The sequence below is a fragment of the Lactuca serriola genome, chromosome 8, assembly GCF_051521515.1.
Source record: "Lactuca serriola cultivar US96UC23 chromosome 8, Lser_US96UC23_V15, whole genome shotgun sequence".
Taxonomy (NCBI): domain Eukaryota; kingdom Viridiplantae; phylum Streptophyta; class Magnoliopsida; order Asterales; family Asteraceae; genus Lactuca; species Lactuca serriola.
This window is the reverse complement of record NC_136415.1, coordinates 19,118,165-19,138,116: the sequence shown is the minus strand read 5'-3', so window position 1 is coordinate 19,138,116 and position 19,952 is coordinate 19,118,165.

The window sequence follows — 19,952 nt, the reverse complement described above, 5'->3', positions numbered from 1 at the left end:
GACACATTGACTGGAGGGTCTTATTCGAGTATAGCCATGAGAGGCTAATGAGATTTGTGTGGTATTTTGGGGAACTCACTAAGCTTCGTGCTTACCGGGTTATGTGTTATGTGTTTCAGGTACTTTTCAAGACCACGAGAAGGCACCGGCTTGATTGTACACACGAGTTAGAGATATCTTTTGGAGGATCCTGGATTGTGATTTAATCAACTTAAGAACATGTGATTTTTGATAATTTGACATTTTTGGAGATTCTGAGATTGTGTTAATGATATTAAATGTGATTTTTAAAATTAAAATTTGTTTGAAAATTTACGTTGTTACAAGCACACAACAGCCTTGGCATTGGCCTTCAACAACAACACTACAGCAACTGGGTTGATTGTACACACAAGTTGAAAATGACGTCCCATGGTGGCCTTGGCCTTCAACAGCTGCGGAGCTCGGCGGTTCGTCTTCAACGGAAATGGCGGACGAAGGTGGCGACAGATGCTCACCGTCGTCGTTGGTCCCGGAGCTCTTCCCTTAACGACGTTAGCACACGCATGCTGAAAGATATATGAGGTGGTTGACTTCAGTGGTTGATGATGGGTGTCCGGCTTCAACAAGCAAGGAGGCGATGGCGGCCGGTGATCTTTGTTGATCGGAAAAACAGGCGAAAGGGTGGTGGCTGCTGGAGTACCGTAAGTGGCGACCGACCTTATGCATTAGGTTTTGGGTTTCGAATACATGCAAGGAAACGGGCGGATATGGCGTTAAATCCCGTGTCATCAAACTTAATTCCATTATTTACAATTTAGCCCTCCGCCTTTAAAACCCCTTTCAATTTGAACCTGATATTTACCAAACCGCCCTTGCTCCTTAAAATCTTTTCATCACAAGTCCAAATGTTACCAATTAATCCTCAACATTCCAAAATCCTTCCAATTTAAGTCCAATAATTATAAAACACCCCCTGGCTTCTGAAATTTTTTACAAAATAAATCCTGGAATTACACTATAACCCCCGAAAGTCTAAATTATATCATTTGGCTCCCCGAAACCAACATCCCGCAAAATATTATTGATTTGGCTATAAAATAGTAATAAAAATTACATCTGGGGGCTTTAGAGTTTATTATTTATTTAATTAATTTTAAACCATTTGTTACAATATTCTTTGAGAATGAATTCACATCTAGGTTTTTATGTATGAGTTCATGTTTTGTTTCATGACTCACTCACGTAAAATACAATAAAGTTGCATGGAATATGAAGAACGAGAGTGTATTCTACTAGAGTACTCTTATTCTGATAGAATACACTCTCATTTTTTCTAAATACGAATTCATTCTGAAAAAATATTATTTTTGACATAAATGATGAATTTAACTAGTTTCCATAAAAAGATAATTATAAGTATGAATATCATTTAATATAGATATAATTATGGAAATCATTTAATATCAATTTTTATTTGATTAAATAATAATTTAATTTTTACTAAATTCTTATTGGTATATTTTAACACACAATAGATGTGAAAAACATTTGAACCTGTCTATTTATCTATCTATCTATCTCTCTCTCGCTCTCTCTCTCTCTCTCTCTCTCTCTCTCTTTCTCTTTATATATATATATATATATATATATATATATATATATATATATATATATATATATATAAGGTATTTTCACACACACTACTAAGCCCAAGTCAAGACTAGTTCACACACACTACTAAGCCCAAGTCAAGACTAGTCCACACACTTAGAGTAAAAGACTATTTTACCCTTCATAAATACCTTACCATCCACTTAATACTCAAACGGGAAAATTCCATCAAAGTCAGCAAAAGTCAACTTGGTTGGTACGCTCGGTGTACCTGTACCTATGCGGGGCACAGAGCGTATCACCAGGAGATGGGCTTGCATAAGGCTACGCACGAAGTAGCCAAGCGTACGCGCAACATACATACGTTGTTCCCACTATCTTCATGCAAAATGTCTTAATCCTTAAGACATTCATTCTAAACACAGATCTGGCCCTAAACAATGTCTTAGTCCATAAAGTCTCCGACTTTAAGTCTTTGCATGGCTAAATAGAGCTCAAACCCCAAAACTCTAACTTTCACAACACTCAAGGTCACTTAACTCATGCAGGTGACGATCAAGAAAACATTTTTATGAATCAAGACACTCTAAATCATCTAAAAGGAAATGACCATGGCTATTAATATAGTATATAAATGTTAATACAATATATACATTATTTTTCATGTTTATAGGTGGATGGAAAATGATTTTTTTATTCTACTTCTACTATATGCTAAAAGACTCCTAAATTTTAACTTGTCACTGTTTTATATCCCATTTTGCCACATGTCCATTTTCCTTCACACCAATGTTTATTTTTCACGCTCAATTCTTCTTCCTTCTTTATGGCTACCTTCCATTTTTTCCTTCATAGATACCGTAAATTAAGGGACTAAGATTTTGAAATTTGAATTCCATTTAACCCTCATTTAAAACACCAATAAGTGACCCATTAATTTGATCTCCATTCCAAAAACTTAATTTGTTTCCTTATTCATATATCTCTTTACCTCATTTCTTTATGATAGTTTTCTTAAAGTCTCAGCCTCCCCTTCTCGACTACAACTGAGGACACATGATATCAGTTCACGATTCTTAGTCTCAAAATATCTGAATCGACATCATCAATCAACCTTTCGGATACATGTCAAGCCTCAAATATGATTTCAGAATATGATTTTTGTTTGTAAGTAAACAACTCTCAAGTAATCTGATTTTCATAATTTTTGTGTTTTATATGTGTTTTATATCTCATGCTTTCTGATTTTTGGTTGTATAAAGCACAAAAAAATGCAAATATGTTATTAGTTGGACCAATCTACAACAAAATTATAATCAATTGAAACTGATACAAGATCATGCATTTAAAGTGCACTGATAATCGATTTCAATATGGCGTAGATGAATCTATTTCAGTAGTAGAAGCAACCAAAGACATCTTAATCGATATATTTCGTAGGAACAAGTTTTGACTTCCAATTGATAATGTTGATAGTTTAACACATTAAAGTCACAGCGCCCCACTTTTTTTAGGAAAAAATTGCTCACATCACATGCGCTTCATCTGATTGCTCTCACATTTAAGATACAAATAGGTTCTAATTTCATTTATTTTTATTTTTTTCTTAGGTGTATTTTTATGTCACCAACATGTCTGATCCTTTAATTATGTATGAATGCCATAACGAGTGACTGAAAAGGTTTACACATCAACATTATTGTTTGATAGTCCATTCTCTCTCTCTCTCTCTTTCTCTCTCTCTCTCTCTCAAGCTGGAATATGATCTTAAATTGAATGATCAACGTTGTTGTTTGCTTTGATTTTGTCTTTAGAGGTCAAACCTTGAAGGTGACTATTCAAGATGTTGAGTCAAACTTTAAATTTGAGGGCGACAATGTATTTTCATTGTCTTTGAATTTTTGTTGGTTTTGATAGACAAAGGAAAATGCACTTTAACTTTTGTTATAACTAAATTTACTGTTCACACTTTTAGGACTTATCAAAACATACAATTTCATATTAAGAATGCCATTTTGTACTACATAACTACTATTATATTAGATAGCTACTATTATATCTTCAACCATATATTTTTTCTAAAAGAAAATATTATAGTCAACATAATTGATCGGTAATTAAATTGCCTTATTTTTATATGAAAGATTATAATTACCATATTTATGTCTAATATGTAAAATAGTTAAACTAATTCAATGATTTGGTTGTTATATATTTTTTTGTTGTTAGTTATGCACACAAAGATAGTATTTATAAATACATGATTAATAATTATATATCTTATTTTAATTTATCACTGTGTAGTGCACGTATTTTAATCTAGTATATTAATAAATTCTGAGAGTGTCCAACAATCCAAAATTGGGAATGTTCGTATAATAATTTTTGTTGAGTCTAGAATTTTATTTATTTGAACTAATAATGCTTTAAAAAATTCCAAATTTGTTTGATTCGTCGTTTCCATAAAAGAGTGGTGAACCTTTGCTCATAATGGTTTTCAGAATATATTCTTATTTTTCATTTACATTAAGATACTAAGATATATTCATCCTAAAATTTGATCCTGAACATAGGAAGAGCTTTATTAGGGGTGGATGTGGCAAATAATATGTTAAAGCTTCTCCCTGATCCTGAAAAATATATAATGTAAATACATAAAGTCAAACCTATTATATATTTATATTTGAAAAATTCATTAAACTATGTTTGTGTTAAAATTGTTTATATTGTGTTTTACCTTTTTATTTCAAATGAAGATATCATATTAAGGGCAAATTTTAAAAAATCCAACCAATTATTCATTTATATTCGAAAATCCTATAAAAAATTATGTTTAGAAAAAACATTGCATAATCTTTAAAAATCAACCACATTACAGATTTTAAATAAAAATGATTAAATAAAAAATTATTGGACAAATATTTGTGTTTTGGACAATTTTTTTTAATAAATTGACATTTTTTTGTGTGTTTTAGATAGGGTTATCAAAAATATACCATGGAAACCAATAAAAGTGTTACCAACCAAATCAATATAGTACCTATACCAATTGTATAATCATCTCTCTTACGGTCAGGGTAGAACAAGTGTATCATATAAGTGAACATACATGTTTATCTATGAACATATGTATGTTTGTTTGTGAAAATATAAAATGTTCAAAAATCAATATAATTATTTTTATATGGTTCTATGAGTTTTACTTGGTTGTAGATTGATCCTTTATATATATATATATATATATATATATATATATATATATATATATATATATATATATATATATATATATATATATATATATATATATATATTATGTACCTAAACTTAGGTATAGAACCTTTTAAACAACATAATTTTAAACAAAACAAATCCAATATCATTTTCTCTTAGTTTTGTTTTTGTTAGGGTGCAAAGTCATGCTTGGATGTAATGTTTTAGGTTTTCCTCTTTGTATGTGTAAATGGGTTGAGTCTTTTCCTATAAATAGGAAGTGAGTGACTCCCATAAGGTAAGAGTCCATTTGGAGTGTTAGACTAAAGAGAGAAATTTGTATACAAGACCCATTTGTATAATCTTTCTAGATCTAATAAGAGCTTACAAAGATTTATTTACTCCTGGTGTTCTTGAATTTGTATGATGAATCACTAGATCTTTTCTGCTTATTTTGTAATCAGTCTTTATCAATATGAGATCTGATTAATATTTACACTTCGTGTTCTTAATCTTCAATCACTCAAATCTAACTTTGTTTTCTCAAATCTCGATAACAATTCTCATCAATTGGTATCAAAGCGGGTGTTCTTGATTTCATCAAGAATTGATCCTTGATGGCTATTTTTGATTTGGTGATTCTTATTGTTCATTGATGTTCGTGTTTAGAGAGTGTTTTTGTGTTCATGAAGTCGAATTTTTCCTTGATTTGATCCATAATTCGACTTTCTCTCTCTAGAATACTTGTTTGTATCACTTTCTCTTTCTAGAAAACACATTCAAAATCACTTTCTCTCTCTAGAAAATTTCAAGTTCTTGTAATCATGGAGAAATGGATGATTCGTAGTGAAGATGTTCAATATGAATGCTCATTTCAATATCTTCTTAATAGCTTAACTGTTGGATTGATAAGTGAATATGATATTGTTGTAAATGGAGAAAAGAATGAAGTTGGAGAATTAATTAGTTGTCCAATTTTTCGAACCAAACATTTGTTTGATCGATTGATTACAACATATCAAAAGAGACGAAGAAATAGAAGAGATGGAGAAGTCATAAAAGGAATTTCTCGTGCTGAATGCAAATATGGAAGAAATAAACTTGAATATTATGCAGATTGTCGTGAAGCTCGGGATGGTGTTCTTGATGATGATGTTCAAGAAAAAGGAGTTCAAGTTGATTTTCAAGATGAAAAAGTTTTTTGCTCAATTGGAGTTCAAACCGATGATATTTTGTGTTCTTGTGATTCGTTTGAAGGAATGATTCCTTATCGGAAGTCGGTGATCCAAGAAAATCACAAGTATCAAACTCCAAAAGATTTGATTCAAACTCAAAATGTTCATGTTGTTGAAAGTGGGTTTGTTCATGAAGTCAAGTCTTCAAGATGCAAAAAGATGAGAAAGAAAAAGATGAAGAAGATGAATCGGAAGAATAAGCGGGTTTACTCACAAAAATCGTCATATGTTGTGAAGCCGAAATCTGTGAAGCAAATTTGGGTTCCAAAGCAACAATCTCCAAAGGTTGCATTGAATTTGAAGTCAAAACCCAAAAGTGTTGGTGGTTCTTTTGAAGATGTTCTTGGATCGTTGAAGAACACAAAGAACACGAAGAACGAGTTGTACATCTCGCATAGTGGGTGGTACAATGTTCGATTTGGAGATTTTCTGAAACAACCCAAAAATACCACCCAAAAATTTCGATTTTATTATAACAAATCCATATGCTGCGTGTTTCAAAAACCATAATAAAATACTGTGAGAAAAACTGTATCACAACTGTATCCAAACATATCAGGAAAACTAAATCAACTCCCAGGACAAAACTGAAGCTGTGGTGTGTGCGATGCCATCATCCCGAGCTCTTCCCTTTACCTGCGGAAGTACCTGAAACCAAAACTGAAACTGTAAGCACGAAGCTTAGTGAGCTCCCCCAAACTACCACATACCACATAACAACATATAAGCACATACTGGGCCTTGCCCACTACATCGGACCAAAGTCCGGGCTAACTGGGGCCTTGCCCCCTACATCGGACCGAAGTCCGAAGCTGACTGGGACCTCTGTCCCCTACATCGGACCGAAGTCCGAAGCTGACTGGGACCTTCGTCCTCTACATCGGACCGAAGTCCGAAGCTGACTGGGACCTCTGTCCCCTACATCGGACCGAAGTCCGAAGCTGACTGGGACCTCCGTCCCCTACATCGTACTGAAGTTCGAAGCTGACTGAACATAGCATAAACATATCATCTAGCATAAACACATAAAATCCTGTCTGAGCCACGGAGGCGTCAAACATACTAGCTACTGCATTGGACCGAAGTCCAGAAACTACGGTTAACTGAACGGGCCGGCATTGTGGCCTTAGACCCGTTCCTACTGAAGGGAAACTCACCTCGTGAACTGGCTGCTGCGTGAATGGATCTGGAAGCTAACTGCGGCTGCTCCGGTATCTCCCCGACTACAAGTCCATAAACACACTCAATCAAATGCTAAACACTGCACTGGGGTAAAATGACTCTTTTACCCTTGGTCAAAGTCAACTCTCTCGGTCAAAGTCAACCCACAGTTGACCTGACTCGCCGAGTTGGGCCGCCAACTCGCTGAGTCTCTAGTCTCACTTCTCAACCCTACTCGTGGCTACTCGTCGAGTATGGCATCGACTCGACGAGTACCCTCTCGATCCAAGAACTCAGATTATCTTCATCCGACTCGTCGGGTCATATGAACAACTCGACGAGTTGTTCTTCGATCTAAGAAGATTGCCTTGGACTCGCCGAGTTGTATGAACAACTCGTCGAGTCCCACCATTACTGATTCTGCCCTCCAACTCACTGAGTCCACTCTACTACTCACAGGCTTCCACTCGACATCACTCAAAAGGGGAAAACGGGACTCGCGACTTGACTCGCTGAGTCGTTCTTCCGACTCGCCGAGTCACATCCATACAGTTACTCTAAACTCGATTCTGCTTGAATCCAGCGTCTGAAACTTATAGATCTGGACTTCCTTAACTCGATTAGCACGTAAAGATTCTATCTTTACGTGCCCATAAGCGACCAAGAAGGTAATAAGGCTCAAAAAGCATAATAAAGGCTAGATCTAGGGTTCTTATGCAAAGCATCATCAAAAAGGCAATAGATTCGGGCTCTACAACTCCTAAATGAACAGATCTAGGGATATCTCGACCTATTAAGGCATCCATACAACTATAAGGCTTGGAAAATGCATCCAACTAGCCCTAGAAGAGTTCTAATGGAGGTCTAAAGTATAAAACAGAAGGAATCCGAGAAATACCTCAATGAACTCTGATTTTGCCCTTGGATCTTTGCTCTACACCTCTTCTCTTTGCTCCTTTCTTCTTCTTCTTCTTCAAGCCTTCAAAATCCACACACAAAAGCGCTTAAAACAATAAGGGATGGATTAGGGTTTTCTCACAGCTCTCTGAGGGTGAAGGAGGCGAGTTTGGGGCACCTAGCATCGCTTAAATAGTGAGCAACCTGGGGATTTAGGGTTTTTTCCAGGCAGGCAGACTCGCCGAGTCCCGAATATGGACTCGCCGAGTCGCCGACTAACACATGCACGAAAACTCGACCCTACTCGACGAGTCAGGCCATAGACTCGCCGAGTCCCTCAATAAAACTTTTAAATAAATACCACAGGAACAACATACCAGAGATGGGGCGTTACAATTCTCCCCCACTTGTCTCAGACTTCGTCCTCGAAGTCTGCTACGGCTGAATCTGCAAATAACTTCGGGTAGTGCTCTCTCATTTCTTCCTCAGCCTCCGACGTCCACTCAGACCCCTTCCGGTGCTGCCACTGCACCTTCACTAACTGAATTGCCTTGTTCCTCAAGGTCTTTGTCTTCCGGTCCAGAATCGCGACCCGCCTCTCAATATAATTCAGGCTGCTATCAACCTGGATATCCTCTAGGGGAACAACTGCTGACTCATCCACCAAACACTTCCTCAACTGAGACACATGGAAAGTGTTGTGGATCTGGCTAAGCTCTACAGGAAGATCCAACCGATAAGCAACCCGACCCACTCGGGCCAAAACCCTGAAAGGACCAATGAACCTGGGGCCCAGCTTGCCCCTCTTCCGAATCCTGTTGACACCCTTCCAGGGTGAGACCTTCAGGAGGACCATATCGCCCACCCGGAACTCCAAGTCTGAACGCCTCTTGTCGGCGTAGCTCTTCCGCCGACTCTGCGCAGTCTGTAGTCTACTACGGACCTGCTGAATCAACTCGGTCGTCTTGAGCACCACCTCTGTGCTCCCAACGACTCGCTGCCCAACCTCGCCCCAACAAATCGGGGTCCTACACTTCCTCCCATAAAGCATCTTAAAGGGAGGTCGATCAATGCTCGCATGATAACTGTTGTTATACGAAAATTCCGCTAACGGAAGATACGTATCCCAACTGCCACCGAAGTCTAGAACACACACCCTGAGCATGTCCTCGAGAGTCTGAATCGTCCTCTCGCTCTGCCCATCCGTCTGAGGGTGGAAAGCGGTGCTGAAATGAAGACGAGTACCCATCTCATCGTGAAACCGCTTCCAGAATCTGGATGTAAAACGGACATCTCGGTCAGACACTACCGATACCGGCACTCCATGACGTGCCACGATCTCACGCACATAGATATCAGCTAACTTTTCTGCTAATATACTCTCCTGGATCGGGATAAAATGAGCACTCTTTGTCAACCGATCCACTACTACCCATATCGAATCTACTCCTCGTGCGGTCCTGGGAAGCTTGGTGACAAAATCCATGGTGATGTCCTCCCATTTCCACACGGGAATGTCTAACGGCTGCATCTTGCCGTGAGGCCTCTAGTGCTCCTCCTTGACCTTCCTGCAGGTCAGGCACCTCTCAACATACCAAGCGACATCCCGCTTCATGCAGGGCCACCAATAATCGGGTCGAAGATCTCTATACATCTTCGTCACCCCTGGATGGATAGAAAATCGAGACTTATGAGCCTCGTCCATCAACACCTGCCATACTCCTCCCCAGTACGGTACCCACACTCTCCCATGAAGTGTCAGCAATCCCCGACTGTCATAATCAAACGAAGATACTCGGCCCACTATCCTCTCACACTTTTGCCTCTCCTCCTTGAGGCCCTCAACCTGAGACTCCCTGATCCGTTCCAACAACGGAGTAATCACTGTCATCCTCAAACACAAATCTCTGATAGGGGCTGCCGACACTTTGCGGCTTAGGGCGTCGGCCACTACATTGGCCTTCCCTGGATGGTAAAGGATCTCACAATCATAATCCTTCAGCACATCCAACCACCTCCTCTGCCTCATGTTCAGACTCGGCTGATCCATAAGGTACCTCAAACTCTTGTGATCCGTGTAGATAGTACAACGGACCCCATAAAGATAATGCCTCCAAATCTTGAGGGCAAACACAACCGCCCCCAGCTCTAAATCATGGGTAGGATAGTTAGCCTCGTGAGGCTTCAACTGTCTCGAGGCGTAAGCTATCACATGGCCTCGCTGCATCAACACTGCTCCCATACCTGTGATTGAGGCATCACAGTAGACTACGAAGTCCTCTACTCCCTCTGGCAAGGTAAGGATCGGAGCCTCGCACAATCTCTGCCTGAGGGTCTCGAACGCTGCCTGCTGCTCAGGCCCCCAACGAAATACCACCGACTTCTTGGTCAGTCGGGTGAGCGGCACTGCTATCTTGGAGAAATCCTGAATGAACCTCCGGTAATACCCTGCCAGCGCTAGGAAGCTCCGAATCTCAGATGGAGACTTCGGGACCTCCCACTGCATCACGGTCTCTATCTTGGCCGGATCTACCAAAATACCCTTCTGGTTGACGAGGTGACCAAGGAACTACACCTCGCGCAACCAGAACTCACACTTGGAGAACTTTGCGAAAAGCCTCTCCCTCATCAAAACTTCCAGCACCTCCCTCAGGTGCTCCTCGTGCTGCTCCTGCGTCTTGGAATATACCAAGATATCATCTATGAATACTATCACTGACCGATCCAGAATCGGCCTACACACGCGATTCATGAGATCCATGAACGCGACAGGGGCATTGGTGAGCCCAAATGGCATCACCACAAACTCATAATGACCATACCTGGTCCTGAAAGCAGTCTTCTACACATCCTCATCCCTAACCCGCATCTGATGATACCCGGAGCGTAGATCGATCTTGGAGAACCAAGACGCTCCTTGAAGCTGGTCAAACAAATCATCTATCCTCGGAAGTGGGTAACGGTTCTTCACCGTTACCTTATTCAACTCCCGGTAGTCTATACACATACGATGCGACCCATCCTTCTTCCTCACAAACAGGATCGGTGCTCCCCAAGGCGAACTGCTCGGCCGAATGAAACCCTTGTCTAGCAGCTCCTGCAGCTGCGTAGACAACTCCTGCATCTCAGGGGGAGCTAGGCGATACGGTGCCTTGGCTATTGGAGCCGCACCAGGAATCAGGTCGATCCCAAACTCAACCTGCCTCTCAGGAGGTATTCCCGGTAAATCCTCGGGAAATACATCCGGAAAGTCTCGCACTATCGGAACATTATCAACTGTCGTCTTGCCATTCTCCCGGGCATCCAAGACATAAGCTACATAACCAGCGCAACCCTACTGAAAATAGCGCCTCGCCCTTGCGGCGAAACAAAAGGTCGGTCCGCGTTGTGGCCTCTCGCCCAGAATCACTAACTCTCCCCCACTGGGAGTGCGAACCCTCACTAGCTGGAGCTCACAATCAATCACCGCCCCATTGGGGCTTAGCCAATCCATGCCTACAATAACCTTATTCCCTGGTAGGGGAATAGGAACCAGGTCCACCGAAAACTGCTCGTCAAACAACTGAAGAGAACACCCTCTATGCACTCTGGCGACCCTCACGGTCCTGTCATCTGCTATCTCAACCTCTAGTGGACAATCCAGCTCCCCTGGAGCTCTGCTAAATGCAAGCGATACAAAAGATCGGGTACCCCGAATCGAATAATACCATAGCAGAAATGTCGTTCACAGAGAACAACCCTATATAAAACATACAATCATAAGCAATAATCAATCAATAATAATATAAAGATGAAGGGAAGATACATACCCGTCACCACATCAGGAGTCGCTCGCGCCTCCTCTGCTGTCATCTGAAACGCCCTACTCTTCGCCACTGGCGCCTCGGCTCGGCCCTGCCGGCCATCTGTAATCCTCAAAGTAGTAGGGGCAGGTGCAGCCACCTTCCCTACTGTAGCTAAACTCGGACACTGGGACTTTTTATGTCCCCTCTGATTGCACTGAAAGCAAATCAGATCTGATGCTGCAACGGCAGTAGCAGGGGCCGTACAATCCCTGCTCAAATGCCAAGTCCGACCGCACTTGAAGCAGCCGGAACTCCCTGCCTTGCACACCCCATCGTGCATCTTCCCACACCTGCCACATCGGCTGTGGCTCGGCTGAAACCTAGATCTATGATCTGAAACCTTGGGCTTTTTTCCCGAACCTCTTGAACCCGAAACCGTCTCCGGTTTCCTCTTCTTCTCCATCTCAAGATCAATCTCCCTCTCTCGAGCCCTAGCAATCATGTCGTCCAACGTTTTACAGCTGGACCGGCTCACAAACTGGTGAATATCGCTCCGTAACTGTTGGATTAGGTGTCTAAGCCCATAACTATAATTGGTATGTACTTGAATTGATAGCAGCATAGTCCTTTTGGGTTGCCCTCAAACCTAGCAACCGGACAAGGAAATTATGAAAGGAGAGATATTAATTTATTATAAGATTAATAAATTAATATAAATGAATTTATTAATATGTTAAAAGATTAATATATTAAGAAGAAATCATTTTGTTTAATTAATTGTTAGCCAGAAATTAATCAGAATTAATTTTGAGGTTAAAAGAATTAATTATAAAGTGCAGGGACTAGTTTGCAATTATCTAGTAGTTGAGTGGAAGGCTCCAGAACCTCCTTGGAAGGAGGTGGACGAAATCTATAGGGGAAACCCTAAGGATTTCGTCCAAGGGGGCTTGGATAAGGCCTTTGGCTTTACTTAGGCCCTAAGCAAGGAGCATTAGGGTTTTTCCTAAACCCTAGATCCCTCAACTATATAAGGAGCCTCCTGGTTCACATTTTGGTCACTCTTTCTTTGGAAGAAACCCTTAGGGCCGAAAATTGCATACTCCTTCTCTCTCCTTCTACTTTCCTTCTTGCTAGTTTGGGTGTGATTCCATTAGAGGCATTACACTTGTGGTGCTAAGCTTCCAAGAAGATCAAGATCAAGATCAAGGGAATTATCAATTGTTTACTATAACAATTGAAAGGTATGTAATTACTAAACCCTAGTTTGTTAATTTTGATATTAGCCTCTCTCCTCTAGGGTTCTTGTTTTGCAATTCAAAGTTGTATGTTCAATAGATAAAACATAGATCCAAAGTAGGTTGCATGTGAACTTAGGAATTGTTTTTCTAGTTTATTTGTTTTACCTAAAACCCATCAGTGGTATCAGAGCCATTGTTGTTTTAAATTGAATTGCTATAATAGTTGAATTGCAAATTAGGGTTTATAGCCATTAAACCCTAAAGGCCAAAATTTTCGATTTTAGGGTTTTGGTGCAAAGGGTTTTCAAAAACCCTAGCCTCCATGAACCCTAGTCGAAATTAGGGTTAGGGTTTCCAAAACCCTAGCCTCCTCCCCTTGAAATTTTGAAATTTGCTCCCCCTTTTAAGGTTTCTTTGTTTTGGATAATAGTTGCCTTATTGGATAATTGAGATAAATAAGGAAATTATCCTATCCCCATATTTTCGAAATCTAGAAGGGATATGGATTAAGATTAAATTAAGTGTTTGATTTAATTAGATAATCCTTACTAGATTTAATTAATTAATTAAAAGTTAATTAATAGACAAATATTAAATCTAGTTATTTGGTTGAGAAAATTAAGGAAATTATCCTATCCCCATATTTTTGAAATCTAGAAGGGATATGGATTAGGATTAAGTTAATTGTTTAATTTAATTAGATAATCCTTAAAAGATTTAATAAATTAATTAAAAGTTAATTAATAGATAAATATTAAATCTAATTAATTGGTTTACTTAAATTTAAAATTTAATAGTTTAAATTTCTAAAAATTTATATAAACCCTTGGAGTTTTAAAATGTTTTAAAACACACCTTATATGTATATTATAATTAAAAGTTAAATATTATATATGTATAAGAATATGGTCAGTCAAATCGCTAGTATGCCTCATTCACGAAGCTAATCTATAAGGGGGTATAAGGAAACTGCCTATAAAATGGTAGTTGAATGGGTGTCCACTCTCACCCACCGCTTCCTTGATTAGTGGAGGGTCGTTAGCAGAACGGATGTGATAGGACAACTACATCTCATTAAAAGTATAATGTTATTAAAGAAAGTACTAGAACATTATTTTACAAAATCCCAACTCTAGTTACTTTAGGAGAAATGTGAAAAGTATGCTAATCCATGAAATTGCACATTATGCTTTATTGGTCGTTAGTGGAGCGTGTGTGGTTAACTGGCACACTAAAAGGCACTAATAAAGAGTAGTAATGGGTATCTCATAATTGTCATTTTGATGGAGCATGTGTAGTTTACCGGCACATCAATAGTTAATGATAAAGACAATGAGGTTACCAAGCACATTTGCATGGTTATTCACATCTTGTTTGTGATCATCGGCATCCCAGTCACAAATAGAAGAGCATAATCCGAGATTAAAACATGCCATTGAATAGTTTCAATGTATCTCAAAGGATCTAGGAGTTTCCAATATATTTAAAACTTAACTTTTTTTGTTTTTCATGGTGGAAATTGGTAAATCGTCATTTACATACCTTCAAATATTCTGCAAATTGGATTACGGCATCCCTCTTCCAATTTGTGGAATGTTGTGTTGGATCCTAGCATCGATGTTTCATTTGGGTGTTACATCAAGGATTCTTATTAACTAACTTGAATTTCCTCCCGTTTTGTAGATGTCTGAATCTAACCATGGTCTTCCCGAATCTAAAGGAAAAAGTATTCCTGCTCAAAGTATGTTCCACTATGAAGGTGAAAGATCAATCCCTACCATGTGGACTAACTTGATTCCACTTCCTCCACCTCCTCCCGTTGTTCTCCCAAACCTACAAGTTCGAAGGCTTGAAAAGTTCAAGCTCACTCAAGCCATTTTGGCAAGTAAACACGAAGATGGGAAACCTGTGTGTGCACACGTCTTAGAGATGAAGTCACACATTGATAGGTTAAGCATGTTTGGTGTCGAGATTTCAAGTGAGTTGGCTGTTGACTGGGTTCTTCAGTCACTTCCTGAATCATATAGTGAGTTCGTTAGAGAGTACTATATGATGGATCACGACATGACCCTCTTTGATCTCACCTATTTGCTTATAGCTGTTGAATCAGCAATGATTTGGCGTGCTGATCAAGCAAATTTGTCTGGTGAATCAAACTCCCAAACTTCAAGGGACATTGAAAATGATGACATTGGAGATCCAGAAAAGGTAAACTCTGAGATTGTTTCTTGTGTCATTCCAAAAGAGTCCATTTGCTTTTATTGCCAAGAGAAGGGGCATTGGAGACGAAGTTGCCCTATCTACCTGAGAGATCTAAGAAATGGGAGAGTCTAGTGTTATGACTCCTCCTTGGGTATAAAATCCACTATCTAACTCCATCAAGTTCCTATTCATTGATTCTTAATACATAATGTGATAAGATTACATTTGAATGTTTTGCAGGATGAGAGAAAAGAGAGGAAGCTTGATGGAAAAGCAAGATGAGTCTGATCACGAAGAAATGGATCACCGTCGCATGGATTCGAAGATCAGATTTTGAGCTTAGAAAGTTATGATAGATTTGTTAGGAATAAATACATAGTTTTTCAGTTGATTTTGCATTATAAGGACAAGTTTTCCGCTGCTTTTATGAATAAAATAAAATTTTTGGTTTGAATAATTTTATATATCCTTGCAATGAAGTCGTTATGAAAAATTGATGTATTGTTATCAATAATGGTTTTGATTCTTAATTATGTCATTTGTGGAAATGTCGAGAATTTGCCAAATGAGGAAAGATTCTCATCGCCCAAGCTTCAATTGGACAGAAACTTGGAGTCATGCAACTTGATTGCGTGATGAATGAGAAACTTCATATTTGGAAATTAGACTAATTCTTTGACAAAGTGTAAAGAGAAGGACTAGGAGATCAAGTACACTAGGTTGTACATTGATCAAGTTCACCACGAGAGTGATAAAGATATTCATCATGATTTACTAAAGTTTATTGAATATGGTTATGCTTATAAGATTAAATATAATTCTGAGTTGATTGAAAGAATTTCAATCAATGGCAGAACGAATAAGAAGAATCAAGTAGGCAGAAAGATAAAAGTATCTCTATTCTAAGAAGAAGGGAGAATAACTTTTATTGTGTTTTATGATAAGTCTTAATGATTAGGAACCATATCTCAATTGATCCTCTAAGTAAGTCTTAGTACATTTGCATGTCTAAGAAGAGGAATCGAGAATTGTGGAAATGGTTAAAATCAAGAAGTCAATCATACTTCGTTCCAACATCAAGTCTTAGAGTTATACTCCAAGATTGTGAATTGAGTGACAAGTCTTAAGAAGGTTTATAACACTCATCAAATGTGGAATTTGGAAAAGTTTTCTTATTCTTGCACATTTAAAATTTGTAAGTTGTGATGTCTTGGATAAGACAAAGACCAACTAGGACAAATTTTGTGAAGTGTTTTGTCTTGATAAGAACCACACTAACTCTTGAATATTTGTTTTGTCGAGGAAAGTTTCCTGACAAGAGAATCGTATATGTCAAGAGGTCAGTGGGAGTTTTAATGATCTTGAAAAAGGTTTCAAGAACTAATCAAGAATAAACCTTATCGATCATCACTAGCACACGACTTGAGGTTTATAGCCTACCGTGGATGACATACTCCTTTTCTATGCCATTCCAATTGAATTAATTATGCAAGTGAGTTCTATGAGTTCTCGTGTGAATGCATAAAGACATAGCACCTTAATCAATGGAAAGTACATTGATAAGTAAGGATGAGTTGACAAACCACTTGGAAGACATGGTGGGCACTCGTGTTACCATGAGGCAAGAAATCGAGATTGAGAAAGTTCAGTCCATATGAGTTTGGATTTGTCACAAACTTTGGTTTTGACAAATTCACATGGATAGGAACTTATACACCACAAAATCTAAGTGTCATAAGATTACCTCCTTCATGAAAATGACTGTGAGGAAATGCTTTCACTAAGAGAGATTTTAAGAAGATAGCAATTGTGGAAACTGTATTCTCGATTATGGTTACGGCATCCCTTTCCATAGTTCGAATTATGAGATTTGACAATTAGTCTGAACATTTGGGACTTAGTGACATAAGTTCTGAATTTGTCTAGACACACATATGAGCTTTCTAAGGCAAAGGTGTATGATTTTAAGAAGCTTTGATAAAGGCTTATCAAAGCATTAGGTATTAGAAATATGAACTTAAGGAATTCAATAAGCATTGTTCTCTGGAAGTTTAATTGTTTTCTGAATACATGTCAAAGCTAGTGGGAGCATAAGTGTTATGCTGGTAAGAAAATAATCATCATGTTAGTGGGAGCATGATTATTATGGTAAAGTATTGCGAGTTAGCAATATTAATTATAGAAAACAAAGATTCACTTTGCAAAGTTGTAATGTTTGAAAAGTTGTTTTGCTATAATTAAGGGAGAGAATATTATACTTCATTTCAAAATTCTAAAGCTTAGATCGAGAAATGTTAATAAATTTAGTCAAGGATATATAGTGCATTCTCAAATTCGATTATGATCACGGCATCCCTCTTCATAGATCGAATTGTGGGAACAGGACACATAAAATATTATGGCAGAAGGATATAAAGTATCACTTCTTTATGTGAGACATTATGCATCATGTCCAATACGCTTCGGGTATAGGATCGATTGCATATGCTGTAATATTTTACCATTCTAAAATTTTCCAAATGCCTAGGGCATTAAGAGGGAAAAAGGAACTAGAATCGGTTTTGATTAAAATAATTAAACAACTATCAAAGGAAAAATTGAGGTTCACTAAGGATTTGTCGTTTGTGAGTAGTTAGAAGTATAGTACTTAATGGGCTATATTGACATTATTATGAATAGATAAGATTCTATTAAGAATAAGCTGTCATATGGCAAATATGGAAATGTCTCCATATTGGGAGTTGGATGTTGAGAGTATGTGTCTAGATTAGAAACTTTTATGCAAGAAGGATATTCAAAGGAATGTACTTTGAATGTGAGAGTTCACGTCTATGGAATTATCTTGTAACAATTTCCGATAGAGTACTTTGTAATTTCATTGGCCAAAGTCTTGGTGACTTTTGTGCTATGACTTTGCGAAAGGATCGTTGCATAAAATGTTAGAATCTAGCATATTCTAGTAGTTGCAAGAACCTTGTGTTCTAACACTAATAATAGGGATTGGGAATTGTGAAATGAGCATCATTGGAAAGGTTTTTCAATTGATTTATTTCACAAAGTATGGACCATAGGAAACCAAAGTGTGCATGCTTGGAGCATGGGACAATTGTGGTTATAATTCAAGTAATAAGTTGATTTTCTGAAACTATAAGCAATGAATAATGAGTAATCAATATGGTGTTTAAATAAAAGTGTTTTTATTTACGCTCAAAAGCTTAGGGGCCATATAGGATTAATATTATTATTGCGTTTCACTTTGCATGTTTTGACTTCCTGAATAATAAGATTATTCAAACTCCACAGTCGCTCGTACTTTTGGAAGTAAGTAGTGAATCAAGATTGTCATGAACTGGATTGTAGATTGTCTAAGGATAGACATGGCAATAGATTTGCTGCAACGTTCATGAGTACTCAGAAATTGAGATTTGAGTATTGGATAAACCCACGCTCAGAGTATTACTTCAAGGAATTCATCATGAGTAATACTGAGACGATAATATCTATGATCTTGACATAGAGATATATGAGTTGTAATTTGCAAGTCGGCTATACATTGGTGATATGAAAACGCATCAGTAACTTGGTGTTATAAAACATATTTTCATGTATGGTTTGATGAGTAAAAGATACAAGCATATGAGTCAATGTTTATTCGTTCCTTTTGCCCTAACGGGAAAATCGATATCTGTGGGCCCCTCGATGATTTGGTGTTGACTTATGCGCTGGGCCCAGCCAGGACTGAATTGATGTGTTCGATTAGAAGTCCTATATCATCACAAATCAGAAATCGGGAAACATAGATTCTGGACAAAGAGATTGATTGTATTCCATGTCTTATGTCTGGGGATATCCTGCAGAACGAAGGATTATATGATCACTTATCTTAGGACTCGTAACTGACTGGGTCAGAGTTCGGCAGCAGCTTTTTGGAAGCTACAATCTGCTGGTCAAATTTAGAAGGCATACTAGCAATTATAGTTACAGACTTAGCCAAGTGGGAGACTGTTGGATTAGGTGTCTAAGCCCATAACTATAATTGGTATGTACTTGAATTGATAGCGACACAGTCCTTTTGGGTTGCCCTCAAACCTAGCAACCGGACAAGGAAATTATGAAAGGAGAGATATTAATTTATTATAAGATTAATAAATTAATATAAATGAATTTATTAATATGTTAAAAGATTAATATATTAATAAGAAATCATTTTGTTTAATTAATTGTTAGCCAGAAATTAATCAGAATTAATTTTGGGGTTAAAAGAATTAATTATAAAGTGCAGGGACTAGTTTGCAATTATCTAATAGTTGAGTGGAAGGCTCCAGAACCTCCTTGGAAGGAGGTGGACGAAATCTATAGGGGAAACCCTAAGGATTTCGTCCAAGGGGGCTTGGATAAGGCCTTTGGCTTTGCTTAGGCCCTAAGCAAGGAGCATTAGGGTTTTTCCTAAACCCTAGATCCCTCAACTATATAAGGAGCCTCCTGGTTCACATTTTGGTCACTCTTTCTTTGGAAGAAACCCTTAGGGCCGAAAATTGCATACTCCCTCTCTCTCCTTCTACTTTCCTTCTTGCTAGTTTGGGTGTGATTCCATTAGAGGCATTACACTTGTGGTGCTAAGCTTCCAA